The following is a 21362-nucleotide window of genomic DNA, read 5'->3' as shown; positions in this document are numbered from 1 at the left end:
TCTTTCCTGCATCCTCCTTTTCAGGGATGCCTGTTAAAGGGCTGAAGGTCCTCAATGGTAACATTTTCCCCTCTTTCTGCAATGGGGATTCAGTTGTCACCCCTGGCTCAGTGCAGTGTTCCCTCTTTGCAGCCCCTTATTCTGGGGGCAGGATCCAGCATCTCCTCATTGCATTTTATTATGGGCTGTTGCACTTGGAGCCTGCTTTAGGATGGGTGGCTCTGGTTTCTCCAATGGGTCTCCATTTTCATTCTATTGCAAAAGCTTGCAGCCAATTTTGCCAGTGTTTCAGTGCAGGCTGGATTGGGTGTGCAAAGTGCAAGCATAATTACAGTCGTGGAGGAGGCTCTACACAAATAGTTTGGCTATTTAGGGGCATAATTACCCAGACTGCATTCCCAGAAATAGTTGCTATACACAGATCAGTCCAAATGCTTTCTACAGAGCTGCTCCTTGTCCTAACCTGGTTCATTATTATGGAGCCACAACAAAACCCATCTCAAGTGGCATCCATGGATGCAGCTCTCCTTGCTGAGAAACCACAGTCTTAATTACATCTTCTTCTAAAAGTACATTAAAATGCTCATAAAAAATTAAGACTATCTTCAAACTTATACCACACTATCACTTGGAAAGCTCTAGGTAAAGAATATAATTCAAATACCATTTCTATTATAGGACACTTTAAAATATACATTTATTTAAATGGTTTGACTGGCTCCTTTTCATAAAGCAGATCACCCCCAAAAAGGATTATTTTATGTCCCCTGGACATGTATGGAGCCAGTGCTTCACACAAGGGTTTTAATGGCAAAAAGATGAAAATTCTTCAAAGCTTTGGCATATTATAAGTGGTTTTATGCCTGGGTTTTGTCAGTATTGGTAGGTGGGGGAAGGAGGGCCAGAAATGAAATTGAGGGAAAAGTAAAAGAAAGAAAGGAAACATTAGAAGATGCAAAATATGGGAAAAGACCAAAAAAAAAAACCCAAACAAACAAAAAAAAACCCCCTCATGCTAACAACAGGAGGGAGAGACCCCCTTCCTGACTGAGACGTTCATCAGTTTAATCAGGGGGTGTAGTGCCTACAAGCTGGGAGTACACTTTGAATACTTCTATTTTTTTAATGTTTGTTTTGTGGGGGGCTTATTCTGGTGTGGCAGATGTGAATTCTGATGTGGTGATCTACATGACCTGATCCCAACAGCCAGGTTTATTCTCATCAGAACGGTGCCATCAGGCACAGAAGTGTTAAAACCTTCTGAGAAGGACTAAATGATCCATTGTGTTTTAGCAACTGCAGCCTCATTTCCTACCTGCTGCTCCTTCTGTGGTCGCTCTGAAGCAATTATTTCAGATAAAGTGGTAAACAGGCCATTGATGAGAGTCCATCAAGAAATCATTATCCCACTAGAAGCAATGTACTGGTTGTTAAACAGAATTGGAAGGTATGGATGCAAAAATATTTTTCTTACTTTTTTTAGCTTCCTTTTTGACGGGGAGGGGGAGGGCAGAAGGGGCTGGAGGGCTGTCACCACATTGTCTGAGGCCTGGTAGGTGAGGTGCAGTGGCACACTCTCCACTTTGCACTGCCCATGCCATGGGCTGTGGCTGTGCAGCCAAGGGCCTGAAAGTGCTGACAGTGGAGCAACAGCAGCTCAGGCTGTTACAGGTGAGAGACAGATTTATTATCTGTCTGTCTACCTGTCTATCTATCATCTGTCTAACATCTCTTATCTACTATCTCATCCAGCTATTTATAAATCTTGCCCCATTGCCTTGCATACAGCAGAAATTTGTTGTTCCTGCAACATCCTGGGGAAAAAAATCCTGATTTGACTCTGAAGAGCAGCTCCAGGAAATCTGTCCAGTCTGAATTGCTAAGAAGGTAGAGAAAGCCAGGCAGGATTTGACTGGGACACCTGGATTATCATCTAAATGATAAGGTAATGAAGGCATTTGTGCTGTGAGCCCTTTCTTGCTGAGCACTGCTGTAATATTTTATTTAATGGTTTATTGTGGACATCTCATGATTTAACATCAGTGAGCTGATTGAACATCAGTAGGCAGAAATAGCTGGGCATGTGTATGGGGTGCAAGGGACAGAATGTGGGCACCTGCTCCCTAGCCAGATTCCCACTCTAATTTTGGATACCATTTTAAAACATTATTTTTTTTACCTGCAAGTTATCAACCCAAACATTCCAGATATGTTTCCCTTTTGTAAGTCTGTAACTCTTACTGACTTTCTCCCTCCAGTCCAGCTGATGTCTAAGTCAAAGTGTCTCCCCGGTTCTGTGGTGGCTGATGGTGTGGATCCCATTCCGTGGGCGTGGAGCTGACCTCTAAAACTTGTGGTTATGTGCTGAGGTGACAGTACATGAAAAGAAGCGATAGTTATCTTTTCCTCATCTCTTCAAGAAACAAAGATCAAGTAAAGCAAGAAAATATTGGTTCCAAACAAAAGCAGACTCTGAAAAAGAGCTTTACATAAAATATTTCTGGAGCTTAAAGCTCCTTCTCCAAACATCCCTCCGTCCCGCTTTGCTCCAGGCTGGCCTGTGGGGGTGGATCTGGTGCCCTCCTGCTCCCAAAGGAGTGCAGGTAGGGAATAATTACTGACCCTTTTCCCCACGCCTGGACACAGGCGTGACTGCACTGGTTTGTCTCCTGAAGGGATCCTCACTAACCCACACTAAACCCTGACCACAATAAAGGATTTCAGGCCTCCCTGTGCCACTGAGGGCTTTAATCAGGACAAAGTGGCACTGCCAGAAACCTTCCTGATGGTCAGTTAAGGCAATGTAATGCAGCAGCTCAGCCTTTTTTCTTTTTAAGATGTTCTTCCTTCCTTTCAAAAAACATTTGTCTTTAATCTGATAAAATAAATATGTAGTATCTCTTACCATTTGTTTTCCCCAAGGGAACTTCATTTTCCCATGGCTATGAGTTGTGTGCTTGTAAAAAAACTCCTTGTTTAAAGGCTGTGATTACTGCTGAAGAAATCCTATGGAATCTAAGCAATGGGTTTGTGCAGAGTGAGACACAGTATGTCCCAAAGAAATAGGCTACAGTTCCAAATTGAGCAGATTTTGGTGCCATTTTAAATTAATTTTTTGTTTGTTTTTTTTAGAGTGCCAGCCTCTTCTGTCTGCAGAAGCAGGTGAGGAACCCAAGAGTGATGAGGCTGCTGTGACACCAGTGGCACATTCAGCACAAGACCTACAGCACTGTCAAGCTGGGAACAGAGTCCAGGTCAGGAACAAACATTTCCTAAAGCTCTTAACAGATGAAGGTTCTGGGACTGGCACCTGAGCACAGACATCCCAGAAATTCCTTTTCAGCCCAACCCAGAACATCACAATTACAATAATAATAAATGCAGCAATTACAATAATAATAAAAATGGTCTTTCCTAGCGTGCAGTGCCCGGGTCATGGATGGCAGCCTCCCCCTTTTGGTGGTACAGGTTGGTTGTGTGTCACTCCCTCGAAGGGCTGACTGCAGCTGCTGGCAGGGCAAGGAGAACAGCAGAATTCCTGAGGACACTGCCACCCCAAACAGTGTCTGGGGCCCCGGGGAGCTTGGGCGCCATCCGGCACAGTCACCCCAGGCACTGCCTGTCCCTGTGTCCGGAGTGTCCTCAGCAGCTGGTCCCTCCCAGCTGGCTGCCCCTGGCCGGGAGGCGAACACATGGATGGGGCACTGCCCAGCTGGAGCCTGAGGCAAGGGCAGGAATGTCCAGCAATGCTTCAAGTCCTCACTCAGGATGAGCAGAAGGGGAAAACTCCTTTATTTTGAGAGCAGTCCAGAACCAGGGTAGCTCACACTGCTCCAGCCACGAGGGAAGTTCCACATCCCCTTGGAGCCAGTGCCCAGCTCAATGCCAGGGATCTGTTTGGGCACCAAAACTGCTCTCAGTGTGCCGGGTCTCACCGTGGGACACCAGCAGTGCTCACACAGCACAGGGCATTGTTCAGTCAGCAGAATTAAGCAAGTGCTGAATTAGGCTTTGCTGTCAGGACTTCACCTGCCAGTGTTTGTTTTTTTGCAGGAGGAACATCCCTCATACCCTCAGTTCTCTCCTAAAGGAAAAATACAATATTATCTCAATTAAACAAAAGCTTTTTTTCTACAGCTGTATCACTCCAAATGCAGCAGGATGACAGGCAGATCAATGTAGGTCCTGTAATTCAGAACAGGTATTCAGAATTGTTTCAGAGGGAAACCTTTTCCTCCCACCAGTGTAATTTACAATTTATGGCTGGGAAAAAGCGGGGGGGGTGTTTGTGTGTGTGTTGCAGTAACTATTGCTGATTATCACCCCTGGACTCTTCTCTTTGTTTTCCTTAGATGAACAATATTGGGTATCTGATCCAAACAGAATCCATTCAGAATTGCTGGACTGCTGCACAAAATGGTGGTGTGTTGAAAAATGCCTTCCCCCCCCCCCCACCTTGTTGGCAAGTCAGTGTGGTACAAAGATGGGAGCAGGAAAGGATAAACACATGTATGGTGACTGCAGTGAGCAGGTGCAGGGATAATTCCCAACACAGCCTGTAAAGCCCACTGCCATTTGAAGGTGTCAGCACAGTAATGGGAGATGGATGGGAGCAATTCCTGCTGGGGCTCTTGCCAGAAGCACACAGTGCCTGAATCCACACTATTGACACTGCTCTCCCCTCACCTGAGCTGCATTAGAGACACTGCAAGAAGAGGACTGTGGACAGGGACAGTGGGATGCTGTTAGTGAGTCACACAGGACAGGAACTGGGAACTCAGCAAAGGCCACGCACTGTAGCACAAAACTTGTGTCTGCATGAGAATCAAACCCTCCTTACTCCATGTGTGCTCTGCATGGTGGGGATGGAGCTGCTCCTGCAGCAGCAGGAAAAGGCCCTTTAGCTGCCCCCAGGTGCCACCATCAGGATGGCAGCACATGTCCAAGGGATAGAAAGAGGGAAGCACAGATGGACACACAGAAGCCCCCAAATGGAGCACGAATGGGGATCTGCTGCTGGGGTCAGTTTTATCCACTATAAATATACAGATTTGATATATAATGGATATATAAAGGTAAGGATGAATGGAAGTAAGGGAGGACAGACTTAGGAATGGATGGACAAAAGGAAAGAAGGCAGGAGAGTCAGCTGGAAGGAAGGACAAACAGAAGAAAGAATGAACAGGAGGAAAGAATGGGTGGAAAGAGGGACAGAAAGGGACACTAAAGAACAAACAGAAGGAAGGACAGATGGATGAAAATAACACTGGTAGAATAAAGGGATGGAAGCATGGGCAAAAGGAGGAAAGAAGGAGTGGAACACAGAATGAAGAACAGAAGGATGGAAAAGAAGATGGAAGGGGTAGAAGGAAGAACATGTATAGACAAACGGGAGGCAAAATAGGTGGAAAGACAGATGGAAGAACAGAAGGAGGGAGGACAAATGGAAGCAGTGGCAGAAAGAAGGACACAGAGATGGAAGGGAAGGAGGGATAAAAACTGCTGCTGGAAAGATGGGAGAAGAAGAGAAAGAAGGATGGAAGGCCAGCAGCAGAAGGAAGGAAAACTGAAACAGCAAACTGAAAGAAGGGAAGAGGCTCACCCACTGTGCCTTGCAGGTCCTGGCCCATTCCACTGTGACGCCAGCAGGGGCGATGCTCATGCCTGATGTGATGTGGGATGGGGCTGTGCTATGGGAGGCAGCGGCAAAATCATTTGAACTTGATCAGCAAACGTCCTCCCAACTTAACAAAGCCCCGGTGGTAATGGGAAGGTTATGCCAAGTGTTTCAGCGCTGACTGTCATGAGAGGAGTTTCCTCTGGGCCAGAGCTGCACAAAATGGTTTCAGGAGAGAAGAAGCCAGGAAAAGCCTTTGCTGCCTGTGCTCCAAGCGCTGCTTTCCCCCAGCAAACGCAGCACCTTGGCACTCGTTACAACACGACACAGCCACCCCAAGAGCTGCGGGCACAGCAACGAAGGCAAAATATGCAGAGGAAAATTTGGATGCTGGATTCAAAACTTGCAGTGCTTTTTAAATGTACATTGCAATTCATCCCATGGAGGGTCTAGAGAGAGCAAGAGTGACCTATTTGCTTCAGCTCTGAGCCTAGCTCTGGAGAGCTGGGTTTAGTTCACAGCTCAGCCACAGGCTAAAATATTGGACATGATGTGTGCCCTCTTTTCCCTTCTCTAACGAGAGATTATTATTTCAGTGCCTCACACTGGTGAGAAAAGACAGAATTCATTAACCTCCCTGTGTTTTCAGATACTCTGCTCACAAAGGTCACATATAAATTACAGTAAAGGAGTGGCTATTTTAGGGGATTAAACTGAGTTAACACACCAGGAAATATTAATATTAAAACGAGCAGCTAGCATTAGATCTGGTACCAGTACCTTGGAGAAACTAAAGAAATACCTCCCAAACTCCTTCATTTAACATCTGTTTTTGGTTATATCAAGGAGGGACTGGAGTTGTAAATCCTGATCACAGTTCTCTAGAATCACAACAAATTGTCCTTTTCAGCACACCCAACTCCTGTAGAGACTTTGCTCCTGTCACCATGGAAAAGTGATTTCTTTGGGCCAAGTTTGCCCTTCTGGTCTGAGCTGGCATTGGGTTCCAGAGGGCATTTTCCCCTGGGAAGTACACTGGGATACTCATCCAAAAAAACCCTCCAGCAACAGTGCTGTGGCAGTTTCCTGAGGTCAAACCAAAATGTGTGTCCAAACACGAAACAGAATTAGCTCCACTTCCATTGCAGGTACCACAGATAGGAAAGGCAAGGGAAGTGAGAGTATTAAAGAATATCTTTAAACTTTTTATCCCAATAATGATATTTTTGTACAAGAAATCTAAAAAGATTTACAATGAACAATAGTATTTATACACACATATAAATATATATATAAAATTGTATTTATATGGAGATGTATAAAGCAAACCTGTTCCATTTTTCCTCTTTTGGGTCAAACATCCCTTGTTCCTTTTCTGATTCCCTCTAACCATTACCTCTCTCCTCAGGAACTCCCTTTGACCTGCAGTACTGTTCAGCTATGTTTGAGTTTTTTTTCCAATAGATGGTTTTCCAGTTAAAGCCAATTAAGTCTGTAACCCAACTTCGTTGTCATTCCTTGTGATTTTTAGGGTCTTGCAATTTTACTTTCTCCCTGAAAGGCCCACTCAGGGGATTGCAGAGCAATTCCATTTTTATTAAAAAGAAAATCTTTGAAGATATCATGCAAAAATTGAAATGATGGATGGGAAAAGCTAAACACCCCAACACCTTCTCTTTTTTTAAAGCTTTGTGAGCTCTTTGATGCTTCAGTTGTAACGATTTAATGCTTGGAAGCAGAGGGACTGATGAAGATGTCAGCCCAGAGCCTGGTTCTAGGGATTGCTGTATCTGAAACACCAAAGCAAAATACTTTTCTACTGCTTTTCCAAATGGTTTTGGTCTATCTTTAACCAAAGTCTCTTCTGCTGTAACTATTTAGGTAACACAATTTAATGATCACTCAATTTCCCAATGAAAAAAGGAGAGACTTCAACAAATGTCTCCACCGCTCTTCCTGGTGCAATATCCACCTCTGCCAGGGAGAAGAGCCACCAACAGTTCAACAGGAAGTGAAAACAATGACACAGAGTTCGATGGGAAGAACAAAACCACATGTAAAACAGGTTTGAACCAGAGTTTCCCACTGCTCTCCCTCAAAAGCATTCCCATCTCCAGTAAGTACCTGCTGCCCACTTGCTTCCAAGTGAAATTCTCAGGGACACTCAGACTGCACAGTAGAAGTTGCCAAGGAAACTGGATTCACTTATGATTTCACATGTTGATTATTTCAATCTCCTTTTTTCCCCCCACCCACATATATCTTAAAATTAGTATTGTCCTTCATGGTCTAATTACCACACTGGCATTGCCATTCAGGACAGGAAATTGGATTTGCTACCTGAATCCAGGCTTGAGCCACTCTCTTTCTTAAAGCAAGACATTAAAAACCCCTTCAGAATTATTTTTTCAGTAGATTACTTCAAACTGCCTTTTTTCCACACTGATAACCAAAATATCCAATGGCACATCCAGCTAAAGAGCACAAATACAACACTCCCCGACTGAGCTGGTGCTGTAAAACTGAAAGTAGACAAGGAAAAAAAATGGATTTCTCTTTGTTGTTGTTTTGATTTCTGCGAGTCACCCTACCGGGCATTGGCCACACAATCCCAATGCCTTCAAATGCAGTGGGAGGTAATATTGACCTCAGTAAAGCTGGGATCCCCAGTGCATTTCAGGAGGTCACCAGCTCCCTAGTTAAAGTCAGCTGGAGCTGGAGGAAGCACTGAGATGCTCCAGTCTGCATGAGGTGGAACAACAGCTCAGGGACTGGACAGATCTTCAGGCTACACAAATTACAGCCATAGTTTGTACAGGGACAGCTATGGACTCTTAGGGTTTGAAGAGTATTTTTAAGAGTTCCATATTTTGATCCTAGTCCTGAATTTTTCCCCTACTTTGATCATCGCTCTGTGCATTGTTTGAAGAGATACTCAAAGCCATGACCTTCAAATGAGAGCCAAATGACTGAGCACAGTTGAGGGTGATCATTTTCCCATCACCAGCACTGTCAGAACAGTGTTGTTGAACTCTGGGCGTGTTTCCATTTCTCCCTTGCTTTCCCAAATGATATGAGAAATGCACCACGTGGCAGAATGAGAGGAAATTAATTAATAGAAAATTAAAACATGAGCTCCTTTACTCTCATGAGGAGACCACCTTGCATTTGGTTTAACTGCACCTGTGAGAATCTTACCTGACTGAGCCTTGCAGCAGGTTCCTCCCAAGCTGTGCGATGCAGCTCGGTCAGGAGGGATCGTGGCCTCTGTATGGATTATCTCGTGCCTGGGGCTGCTCTTAATAAAGAACAATTAAACAGAACCTGGCAGAACACCAAGGATGACACACTGTTCCTTCAGAGCAATGGGAGTCTCTGTAATCCGCTCCAAAATTCAAGGGAGGCTCAGGACTATTCCCAGGTGGAATAGCACCTTCCCCTCAGAGCCAGTGTTAAGGAATAGCGGCAGGTGTGTGCAGGTCATTTGGCTGCTGTAACAGATGTGGCAGCTGACAGCTCCACAAGGACTGGAAAAGGGAATTCTGGAACAATAGAGCACAGTTGACTCAACGGATAGATTTGTGGAATGGAGCTATTTTATCACATTTTAAGTGGTTTAAAAATTGGGTATTGGCAGGGGATCATTACACAGCTACCGGCTCCATTAAGCAGCTGCAGAGTTGACAGGGTTAGCACAGATACTCCGTTTTTCACCTACTGCTGCTTAAATCCAACTAAGACCACTGGAGCCAACTAGCTCCAACTGACACAAGCAGCTTTTTTAAACTGATTTCTGTTAAAAAAAAAAAAAAAAAAGCCATTTACATTAAATTCCTTACACACTGATAACCCTCTGAAGAGACTCATTGGCATGGGAAGAAAAGTAAGCAGTGACATAGTTCATGGAGTGGATCCAAAAGCTGGTTTTCCAGAGGACTCCTGTAAGATCTCGTGTCAACCTGCAGAGGTGAGAGGTGGAGAGGGGTGTGAGGAGCTGTAGCAGAGCCCCCAGGGACGCCCCTCTGAGTAGGACAGAGACACCTGGAAGTGTGAAGTGCCTCCATGATGCAGTGACACGAGACTCCCAAGTATTATGGCTTTGATCTGGCCCCGGTCCCCTTTACACTGTTAGTAAGTACACATGGAATTAAATCCGACTGGCGCCGTGATCAGTACTCTGAGGTGCTTTCAAAATTAAATATTTATTTTGGAGACTCCCCTTCTGAAGTTCCCTGGTTCTCCTTAGGAATTCAGTGTATTTCATTACACCAAAGAACTTACACCAAAACTGTTATTTCATCTCCCAGGAAAATTAATCAGTGTCTTTCATCAGCTCCTACAAGCTCCATCTGTCATGTCTCCAGTAGCCCTCCAGAAAACACTGGAAAGCACATCTACACATTTCCTTCAAAACTCAAACCTAATGGTTGATTAAAAAAAGGGAAAACCAGGGAGTTTGCAGACAAAGAACATCTTTGTTTGTTGACAGCAATGAAATGTAACTTGTCACCAGCGCTGATATGTTGTATTAATGGCTCTTCTGTGAAAACACTGGGCTGGGTGTAATAAATATTGATGTGAGCACACTGGGTTGGGAAGTGTGTGACAGATGGAAACTTTTTAAGGTGAACATAAAATCATCTTCAGTATTTCTCCAATTTGAAACTCTAATATCCCCTTTTAACTGGAAGCCATTATTATGTTTATCACCAGAAACAATGTTTGCTGCTGATACAGGAGATAGAGGAGGGAAAAATATCCGTACCTGCTGCTGCTGCCAGCATCCCTGAGGAACCAAACTGAGGGTAAGATCTCCAAATGGTCTGGAGCATTAATGTCTGTTGTGCTTTGGGCTTTTTTATTTTTGGTATGTAAATAATCTTGATGCTCCCAGTGACAGCCTGGTTGCCACGGTTACTTGTGAACCAGCCTCTCCCTCAACCTGAGGAGCCAGACTATGTTTTCTCCTCCACACTGGATGTGTCCACATGGACATTCCCAGAAAGAACAGGTCCCTCAGGAGCTGTGGGACCGAATCAGCATCCACCACTCAGAGTGTGTTTTCATGGAAAAGGACGTGAGGACATTCCTGATACTCTATAGAAACAAAATAACTGTATCTCCCCACCCTCACCAGCCTTTCCAAGTTGCTCAAAATCTCCTTCTACACAGTACATATTAAAGTAATTCTTTTGAGGGAGCTGAGGTTACACAGACTGTCTTTGGCGCAAACACGGAAGCCTCCCCTCAAGAGCTCTCACGCCCATGTGCCACATCCCATGCCCATCCAAAGGCTGCTCCCCTACCCAGGCAGCTGGAATTGGCCCATTGCAGAACGTGCCCTGGAGTGACAGGGAAATAGGGTTTGCTGAACCACATGCATGTGCCAAAAAAAGGAGTCAGCTAAACCCAGGAGAGAGGGAGCTAAAAATGTAATGAATATCCACAAACACACCAGCTGCTCCCTCAAAGGGGCTCAGTTAAAAGATAAATAAAATTAGGTTTAGTTAGTCTATAAAGCACGGGGGGATTTTCAGCACCTCATTGTGCAAGGGGGTGCACAAAGCCAGAGGGAGGGATTCCTGCTCCTACAGCCCTGTGTGGGCATGAGCCTCCTTGGGAAACTTCCACAAGCAAAAAAAAAAAATCAAAATCAAACCTGGAAAACCCCAACCAACCTCAAACATTTTTACTGCTGTCAAAGAATAGACGGAAGGAACAACTTTCTACTCACTTTTCAGGTGGGAACCATGGTACAGGGAGCTGGTCCTGACTCACCTCTCCCTGAGAGCACCACATCCTGCTCAGCACAGCCGGGAATGCTCCGGATGGAGCAGGAACAGCAAGGGACAGTGAGGGGCAGCCCCATTGCAGCTGCAGTGTGAGGGCAGAGGCAGCAGTGCTGGTCCAGAACACCCCAGCATGACTTGTGTGAGTTCTGTCATTCCTGAGAAACAAAGAAAAGAAAAGCCAGTTAACCCAAAGAAATGAATGTAAGGTTTAAATTGACTGGAAATTTTACCAAAGCAATGAGCAGCTTCACCCTGCCCCACCCCAGTGGATCTGAAGGTCACAAGCAATTTCAGACCATGATTACTGTTTTTAATAAGCTTTAGCTTATAATTTAGCCAAGGTTACACACACTGCTTTGAAAAGGTAAAAAGCACCATGAGAGAAGAGTCAGGTGCCATTTCACAGCTTACAAACAGTAACTGTGAAATCCAGTGATTTGGCCTAGCTTGTAGAGGAATTTGTACCACGGCCGGAGACTGAGACTGCTACTTGAGCTGCAGGAGCAAAAGAAGTGACTTGGAGAAGAACACAAACAGATCTGCATTGGAACAAGCACACAGGGAACACAAATGGCAAAATGGCTTTTAAAAGTATTTACAACTCATGAAGAAGAACAACATATTTCAGGTGTTGATGGGCATCAGATTTATAGAGAAGAATTTCTGCTCAAGAATTTCTGAACAATCTGTACCGTGGAGCGCAGGTGGCAGAAATAGGAGGTCAGGCTGACCAAGGATGGTGTGTAGGGATTCAGAACCCAAACAAAAGGGAAGATGCAGAATCTGAGCCAGAAGTACTTGACATCCAGAGAAAGGTTTGTGTAGAAAAGGTTTGCTGCTTTAGGATGGAGGAACGTGAGGCAGTTAAACAGTGGCTGCTTCTTCTCATGCTTTAGCTACAGTAGCTCACATAATTCACATCTCACCCCAGCCTAGTGCTGTGCATTATATAGAATTTACATGGCATGGGAGAGACGTGGACAAACAAACACTGACATCACAGAGGAATTCAGAGACTGGGACCAACACTGGGAACCATGGAGACCATTCCAAGCTAGCAACAAAACCCACTACAGACTGATGTCAAGGAGGTTTTAAAGAGTTGGTGTCTAACTCTAGAATAGCATCTCCCTTTGAGGAAAATATATTTGGAATACTGGAAGGCAAAAATCCAACCCCAGGACAGAAAGGGAAAATCCAGTTATTTCATCTTCTCTGTGGGTATTACAAAATATTTGTTGGCTAAACTGGGTGAATTAGTTTAAGAATCTGCTATTAGACATCACTAAAAACCCAGCATTTACAGAACAGCAGCTGTAAAGAACAAGGCACTCCAGGTCCAGAAAAACATGAGTTTTCTGAAGTTCATCTTCAAGCAACACTACTGAAATACAAATTCAAGTCTTAACACCCAACACTGTTCTCCAAGTGCTGGTGGAGTGTAAGAACAAAAGCCCTGAATTTTTAATTGACATGTACTTTAAAGAAGAATTTAACTGCAAAGATATAACAGAGATGGAGAGCAGAAAATGCCAGAAAGCAAACTCCTTAACCTACCTCCATAACAGAGAACATAGATCCAGTACAGTATTTAAAAACCACAGGAATATTCCGACAAGGACTTACTCCTACCTGCAACAACCCTCAATCCACTGAGCTGGTGTAAGGCCCCAAAAAACTCACCTGATGAGGCTTTTAAAAGGACTTACAATGGTTCCTGTACTCTGAGTTCGACACACGGGGGAAATACGGACAAGATTCTCAAGAGGTGAAAACAACACAAAAGGCTTTACTGGCAACTTCAGAAAATCAGAGAACTGTGGCAAAAGGTTTAGTGCAACATTCAATCAACAGAAAACACTTCCCAAAGCATTAACTTAGCAAACTAAGCCCATTTAAAGTTACACAAAAATTCCAAGAAGAGGGAATTAGAAGAAGGAGAAAGAGACAAAGAAAAGACACAGAAAATCACACATATAGCTACCAACCCCTGGGTTCCTGCAGTGCTCAGCTGATAGGAACTGCAAGAGGCAATAGGGCCAACACAGGTGCCCAAAATACCCCTTGGCCTTCCCAGCCCCTTCCCCCAGGTGGGACTCCCTGGCATTTGGCTCCTCAGGAGCTGGACTGGGGCTCCAGGGGCAGGTGTGGACATTGCCTCAGCTGTGCCAGGGAGTGGTGGACACTGCCAGGTTGGGATACAGGCTCTGGGGATGGGGTGTGGAGCAGGACAAGGCCCAGCCTGCCCCTGCCCCACAGAATGTCTCGGGACATCCATTCTTCCAGTCCCTCACAGCTGGGTGCCTAAATCCTGGTGGTGTTGGATTGTACATTTCTCCAGGACTCACATGAGGAATTCAGCACATTTTATTCAGCCAAAGCCATGCCACACGCCTACAGGATTGCTGTAGGCTTGAGAACTGGCCCTGAGGTGAATAAATTCCATACCCTGTGACATTCCTTGCGCAGCTCCACAAACCCACCAGTGCTTTTAGCCAGCTCACTAAGGACCAGAAGCAAATCTTTATTTTACGGATTTCCTCAGCCTTCCAGGTTGAAAGAGCACCCAGGAGCTCGAGTGACCTTTACAAGACAATCCCTATTATCACTTGGTTTGTCAGACACGGAGTTCAGTCACATTCAAGGGGCAAGGACCCACTGCACTGAGAGGAGAAATCAAACAGCAGTTTCGGAGTTGAACCATCAACTGACCTCACCAAAGTATTCACAGCCCAAATCTTTACTTTCCCAATGCTTAACGGTCTGGGGGTTGGACAATTCCTGGAAATGTTCTTTAGGATACAGGAGGGTCAGTCCAGCAAGGCTCTCTGCCTTGCCCTGCCTGAAACTCCCCCACAATTCTTTCAGCCATCATTTCCTTTGCTCTTCCTGCTCTTTTCCACCCCTGCCTCCCAGCACTTTTCTGGGCACATGAGTTCAAACCAAATGGGCTAAGGAGGAAGCCAAATCCTGCCATCCTGTGGTCTGAGTGGCGGCTCCAACCATTGCTCACTGGAGAAAGCTGGGCCCCCACCAACCTCCTCCCATCCTACAGTTAAAAAATTATCCCCGAAACAATCCTACAAGTGCTTAAAACATGCGATAGAGTCCTGCGATCCTGAGGAAGCAGCAGAACCTGCAAACCCTGTGTGGAGGAGAGCTCCTATCATTCCTGGTTCAGCCTGCTCAGCTTTAACATTTACGGCCCCAGGCTCAGCCCCTTGTGACCATCACCCTGCAAACCTCCTGCTCAGCTCTGATTTATCGGCTGAGTAAATCCAACCAAAACGCGGCAGTAAAAGAAATTTGTGGGCTAATTTACTGCTTCAGTTTAGGTTAAGGTTTTTAATAGTTATTTGCCTTTATATTTTAGATAAAGATTTGTGAGAAGCCAATTACCCAAGGCAGCACAAGTAGCTGTGACAGCTGAATTCAATGCATGAGCTGCCCTTAGAAAGCACTGCCTGATTTTCTGATAGAAAACGCTACAGTTAAATAGAGAGGCCAGAGCCTGTAGCTTGAAATGGGGAAAAAATGATGAAGATAATTCGCATGGAACGTGGCTTTTGAGGATAAAAGCTTCCCAAGAGAAGAGAGGGAGATCATTACCGTATATTTATATAAAGCCAGGGCTAGGGGTTTTTGTGGGCTCCATTGAAGCGGTGCCAATTTACACCACCTCTAAAGAGTTCATTAAACCTCTGTCTCACCAGCGCAGTGCTCCAGCATTTGAACGTTTGTTCATCTGAGAAATTCATTATTCTTCTAATCCTACTCAGTTCCTTTTTTAAGACTGGGTGTGAAATGTTGATGGTTCCTGCACTTTTTCCCTGCATTTAAACACCCCGCTGCATTCCCTGCAAAGTCTGGGAAGTTACAAGTGTCTGTTTAGCTGGAATGGGAGGAGACGTGACACCCACACTGGAGCTTTTTAACTCAGCTGTGCTTTGGGTTCAGGGCTCTGCTGCCCCTCAGAGCAAAGGGCCTTTTACTGCCGCCTCATTGGGTTGTTTGGGCTAAACTCAGTAAAGTCAGATGAATAATTTACACTGAGTTTGGATTGATTTTGTGTCTTTTTCAGTTTGCCAGGGAGCAAGGAACCAATTGCAATTCCTCATTAAAAATCACTCCTGCTTAATTCCTGCAACTCCAGTTGTGGACACTGAATCTCAACCCTAAGCCTTGGTAAGCTCAACTCTGCATTTTCCTTGTGCTGGTGCTTCAGCAGTTATGAACTAGGAAGAAATTGTCTAAATAATCTGCAACACTCAAACATCTGTTGCTTTCAGGCCACTGGCGAAAAAGGGTTTAGCATTGCAATGTAAGAGCCTTCCCAAAGTAACTGGAAAAGGGACAAGAGCCCTAAAAAGGGAGATGGTTTCCTTATTTTTAGTCATCAGCTTTCTCCAGCCCCTCACTGAGCGGTGCCCAACACTCTGCTGGTGCTGCCACAGTGGATCCTGTCAGCCTGCAGGAAACAAAAGCTATAAAATGATTTACACTGAGAGCAACAGGCCTGTTCCATATTGGCATATGTTAGCATTCAGCATGCAGGATTTGTGGCTGCCGGCACAGAAACTCCCAGAAGCGACACTGAAATCAGCCCCAATTATTTTGCATATTCTTGTGTAACAATAGCCGTGTGCTGAGCAGGCAGTCACGGATTCCCGGGAACAGTCTGGCACCTCCATCCACACCTCCCGCTCGGAGATCCGCAGCACAGGCGCGCCACTGGAGGATTTTTAGTATCACCGTCAGAGATCAGGCTGTTACAGATCCGCACCCACAGTCTGGGTTGTCATCCCCACTCCAAAGGAATTTCACTACCTTTGATTTTGCATAGGGGCCAAACCCAGAAGTAACAGCGCACCAAAGTTCGGGAGATTTGGGATGGGGCAAGGCACTTAAAACATTAAGCCTACGTTTGCAAAGCACAAGTAACAGAAAACTACCACAGTAATCCTCTCTAGGCTTAAACTCTCCTGTTCCTTCCAAGAGATTAAAAACATATGCCAGATCAGAGTAATTAGAGGGTAAGCACTCCTCGTCCTACTTTCCTCTCCACTTCCAGTGAGGCGATCCCGCGCCAGTCGCATGAGAGGTTTCACCACACTCCTGTCCCTCCCTGACCTCTGAGTGCTGCAGCAACCCTGCACCTCTGCACATTTGGAAATATGGATTTACATTCTGTGGCTTTGGGAGGAAACCTCCTCCCACACACTTGGAATTCACTGCTAAAGTTCAAGCTGAGGCATTTTGTCTCTGTCAGGGAACAGTGAAAATCTTCTGATCCCCTGCTATAGAGATTAATTCATTAATGACCAAGTGGATTCCTCTGTAGGTGTCAGGCACTTTCAAGGGTTTACAACAAATTACACCCAACACTGCCCAGTCTCAAAGTCAAGAATGTGTGCTGCTGTAAGGTAAAAAGCTGTTGAATCTCACCTGGGGAAAGTTCTGCTGTGCTGAAGTAAAGAGAGGAAAAAGAAAGAAAAAAAAGTCCTGCTTTTCAAACAACAGAGATTTTGATAAATATCCACCAGAAAGCTTTTCCTCTTTCATATGTATTATGACTATTTTTGCTTGGCTTTTCTCTCATTATCTCCAATATATTTTTCAGGCCAAGGCTGTTCATTTTGAAAAGTGAAATGCAATACTGAATAGTTAGAAGCTTCTCATGGTGCCATCCCCATTAGCTCAGGATCTGAGTACAGAGCATTTCCCATAAATAATGCACAACTTAATCCCTCTGTATTTTTTTAAGAAAACCCCAACATGCTCCAAAGTAACATGAGGGAAGAGAAACACATTTCTGTAAATACATCCAACTCCTATAAACTACCTAATCAATGACTTTTGTGATACACTGAGCTGAACAAATGATGGTTAGTGAATAATTTAATGACTTTCGGCAGTTTCTACTCCAGAACTGACTGGGAACAGTTTAGATTTTCTCCAGCACATTTTCTTCTACAAATTTTCTCCTAAATAATTTGTATGAACGGTTATTGCTCTTCAGAGCATTTGTGAGCACTTCCCTGTGCCTGTGATTGAATTTGAGCTCTTTCAGACAGTTTTAATTGGGTGCATCAATCAAAGAGCATAATTTCCTTTTCTTGACATAACCCTACCAGCCAAGTGTCTTTTTCCCCACTTGGTAATCCATTGCCTAATCCAGAGTGATGGTCCCTAATCTCTGCGATTTGGGAGAGCATTTAGGGATGTGCCACTCTCTAAACTGGTTAATTGCTTTCCTGAAGAGAGGTAAGGATAATCTCAGCTTTAATGAGTCTCTAAATTAGCAGTTTTAGGTTATTAAAAAGTGTAAATTTAAAAAGTTGCTGTCCCCACCTGTCCAGTTTCTTCACTCCAGATGAAAGCCCAGGGGCTGGTGCAAGCTGGCACTGGGCACGTCTGTAGGTGTGGGTGAAGCTGCTGCTGTCCAGGCACAGTCCTGGCTCTGCCACCCCCCAGAGCACCCATAGGAACCACTTTGCCAGGATCCCTCCAGTTCAGAATGTGACGGTTTGGGAGGCTGGAAGATAGCACAGAACCAGCTTTTAGCAATACAGGTAATGGAAAATGTGAAAACATTCCTCTTCTAACAGAGTGGAAATTCAATTTGGTGAACACAGTCAAGGAAGATCCTTCAGGAAAGGAAAAAACCAAATCTTACATCACATATAAAACCTGAAATTCTCTCAGGATGCATCTTCAGAAAATGTGGCATTGAACATCTGAAGGTGAGAATGGATTTGCAATAATGGCTTTTTAGAGGAGGATGAATATTTGATTATATTGTCAATGTGTATTTCTAAAAAATACGCTACACTCTGAGTGATGAATTTGAGCTACAGTTATTTCTAAAAGTGGGCAGATTTTGTAGGATCTCTGCTCTTCCTTCCCCCAGAGGTGCCATTAATTCATCAAGACTATTTAGAGTACACAGAAAATGATGGCAGCTGGAAAGGATATAAAGTTTTTGTTTGACTTAAGAAATTTTGTGCTCTTTAATTCAATAACTTTGTAAGTCAACACTGAACACATGAAATTAGGACCTGAGCTAAACAGCAAGAGGATACTGAGTTTTCTCCTTTTATGAAGGAATTGTGTTAAGGTCAGCAATGACGGAAAACTCTTCAAAGTGTTGCTTAAGTGTGGTGGGCAGAGAGAAATGAGGCCCTTCCTGCTCCCATTTCTGTCCATCCAGTGGTTCTGATCTACCACGTGCTCGTTACTGTTCCCAATGCAGTGAAAAACTGGAGACAGCTGAAATTGTCTTCAGTAACCTTGCATTGGTGGAGGAGCAAAATATTGACAGCCTGATTTTATAATTGAAACCCACTTTGTTTCGTGCCATAGGGCTGTCATTTCAATTTTCCTTCAGGATTATGTTATGCCATTTATGGCTTTTCTTCAGTAAATTGTTGACTCAAGTTGCCTTTGGACCCTGTTCACTATTTCTGGCTGAAACTTTCAGATCTAATGTTTTCAAACTTACTATTTTTCACTGAAAAATGCCCCTGTCTTTAAATATAAGCTTTCCCCAGATTCCTGCATTTTTTGGATGAACTCCTGCAGGAGTCAAACCTTACACTCAAGTGTTTTGTTTAGGAAAAAAAAATTCCTGTTTCTGTCCTAAGGAATGAAAACTGAATGGTTCAATTACTCATTTCAAAGCAGCTCCTCCTTCTCAAGCTTGGAAACTACATTTCAGTGGAGGAGAGGAAAAGAGTGGAATATATTTATTGAACTAAGGCAACTGGAAGAAATTAGAATCACAAGGAGGAGCTTTGTTTGTTTGTTTTGTGCCCATTTCAGAGCAGACACCATTTTTCAACAAGCTCTGCTGTTCTCACACCAGATGGCTTTATTTTTCCAATACTTTATTTTCCTCACATACATTTTCACTGCAAGTATCTTGCACATGGAAGGAGGATGGGAATGCTTTTTATTAATCTGCCAGATATTTAACTATGCACTAACTCATCCTGGCATCTGAGCCAAATTTGGGGCACCAGATGATTCAATGTGTATATTCCCAGTATACCATGGAATAGCAGGAAGGGCTGGATTTTCCCTATTCAGTAATTATCAGAACTACAAAAAGCTGTTTGCTGAAGAAATGCTTCCAAGGGTTCAGTTAGTAAATTAAAAATGGGTATCAGCATTTTGTTAGATTCCTGTATCAACTCCCCATTTAACAGGCAGTTGATCTTCATCCTTGCAGGAATTTGGTGAGTTTGGGGGTTAGACAGAGCAGTGGGGCTGAATTCAGCACTGCAGAGAAACCGCTCAGCTTCCGCAAGGGAGACAGAAATGTGCAATTAAAAAATGCAACATCCACCACCCATGTTTGTGTGGTGTTGTTTTCAGATCAGCCTTCATTCCCAGCCTTTAAGTGGAGAAACCATTTGGAAACAGCTGCAGCAAAGCAAATGCTTTTAGGGTCTTGCAGGTATTCTTAGTATTTATAATAAATGAAGTTATGAGACAGCTTCACATGTACATACAGCTCTCCATTTATAGTTTGTCTGAAATCTATTAAATCCCAATTTGGCTGAAAGGAGAGAGGAATGCAGTGACTGAAACTCATGGCACTCACCTAGGAAAAAATATTCCAAAAGGTAGCCTATCAGTCTTAAAACCACTTTGTAGCCTTATTTTGGTCATCTCAGCAAGTGCAATGCCTAATTACCACTTGGACTGCATTTCTCTCTGGAGCCAGTGCTCATTAAAAAAATCTCCTGAATTCAGTAGATCACTGAAGGCCATCTGAAGCTGGGATGCCTCAGTACCCAACCCCCCAGCGCAGCTCCTCTTCTCTTTAATATCCTGAAGGGGCTAAAATAGTTTTCCCAGAATCCAAAATGGGTTTTTATTCACCACCAGAGTCACAAAGTACATTTTGCAGCACAACCTGATTTTAAGAGGAGTTTCTCTCCCAGCTTTGTTGTGAGAAAGGCTCCTTTCTCAGTCTCCTATTCCCTCCTCCCTCCCTGCTACCCCTCTGAGCTGAGAGCCCTGTGTGTGCAGATTCCCCCCAGGAGATGGGATCTCTTCATTTCAATCACATTCTAAAGGCTGTTATGTTTTGGAAATCTATTCCTTGAACCACTGGGGCAGGGAACCAAGGGAATATCTTTGCCTTGTTTCCAAGCTAGGTTTATTGCACCTGGCCAACTGTTGTACAAGTCATTTAATATTATCCTCTTGATTAAGTCAAAATATTACCTACTCTCCACTTAAAACACTTTCTCCATCCTCCTTGCAGGATACATTCAGGATACATTGTTACAGAAGAAATAACCATTAGCACAGTATATTGGAGGACTCAATTATGTTCACAGCCACAGAAATACTGTTCTTCCTTTGATGGTTTTCCACCAAAATGTTTGGAAGGGAAGTTACAGTTCTGTTAATTTCCCATTTTAATTTCCTCCAAATATTTCTGTCTAAGAAACAAAACCAAACAAACAACTAAACCTATTTTGGTAGGGTTCAACAGAATCAGTTCATCTTAATTTTCCAGACCCCTTTAACACAGCTTTGGTGAGCCAGGCTTTACAGCTTAGAGTGGACCTTGCACTGGGAGAAGATTTTGGACTCCTTGTAAAAAAATTTTTTTTTCCTAGTTTTTTATAACATGCTTCCAATATTGTAGTTTCTTTAGCATTTTAACCTTTCAGAAATAATCCTATTTATTGGAAAAAACTTCCAAACAAAGCCTTGTGTAAATGAGATCAGTGAGAGTAACCTATTGATAAGTGATTTTCAGAAAAGCTTCAGGGCAGCACCACGATCCCAGGAAAAACTCCCCAGCTGCAGAAATCAAGACTGATTTTCCAGAATCTCCACTAGCAGAGGCAACACTTGCTGTGCCTTAGCTTTCCTTGCCTAGAGGGAAAATCTTCCACCTCCCGAAGCCTTTTGAGGCGCAGGTTTCTCTGGAC

The 21362-nt window shown here is 44.0% G+C and overlaps 2 long non-coding RNA genes across 4 annotated transcripts in view; one reads left to right on the top strand and one right to left on the bottom strand.

Annotated features, from left to right (window-relative positions):
- The first annotated feature begins 1656 nt into the window (after positions 1-1656).
- The window catches only part of LOC121674742, a 36140-nt gene continuing 16434 nt past the window's right edge, over positions 1657-21362 (top strand). Inside the window, exons 1-4 of the long non-coding RNA XR_006019811.1 lie at positions 1657-1945; positions 3133-7682; positions 10331-10422; positions 15491-15594. This is a non-coding gene — a long non-coding RNA (uncharacterized LOC121674742). The remainder of the gene's footprint in view (positions 1946-3132; positions 7683-10330; positions 10423-15490; positions 15595-21362) is intronic.
- The window catches only part of LOC121674743, a 178868-nt gene continuing 167921 nt past the window's right edge, over positions 10416-21362 (bottom strand). For all 3 annotated transcript variants that reach the window (XR_006019813.1, XR_006019812.1, XR_006019814.1), the window contains 2 exons: positions 17761-17944; positions 10416-11564 (listed from right to left, as the gene is read on the bottom strand). This is a non-coding gene — a long non-coding RNA (uncharacterized LOC121674743). The remainder of the gene's footprint in view (positions 11565-17760; positions 17945-21362) is intronic.

The sequence above is a fragment of the Corvus kubaryi genome, unplaced genomic scaffold (assembly GCF_017639235.1).
Source record: "Corvus kubaryi isolate FWS band 111438036 unplaced genomic scaffold, C.kubaryi_AGA036_p1.0 70, whole genome shotgun sequence".
Taxonomy (NCBI): Eukaryota; Metazoa; Chordata; class Aves; order Passeriformes; family Corvidae; genus Corvus; species Corvus kubaryi.
Note: the sequence above shows the minus strand (reverse complement) of the source record. Positions and strands in the feature narration are given on the sequence as shown.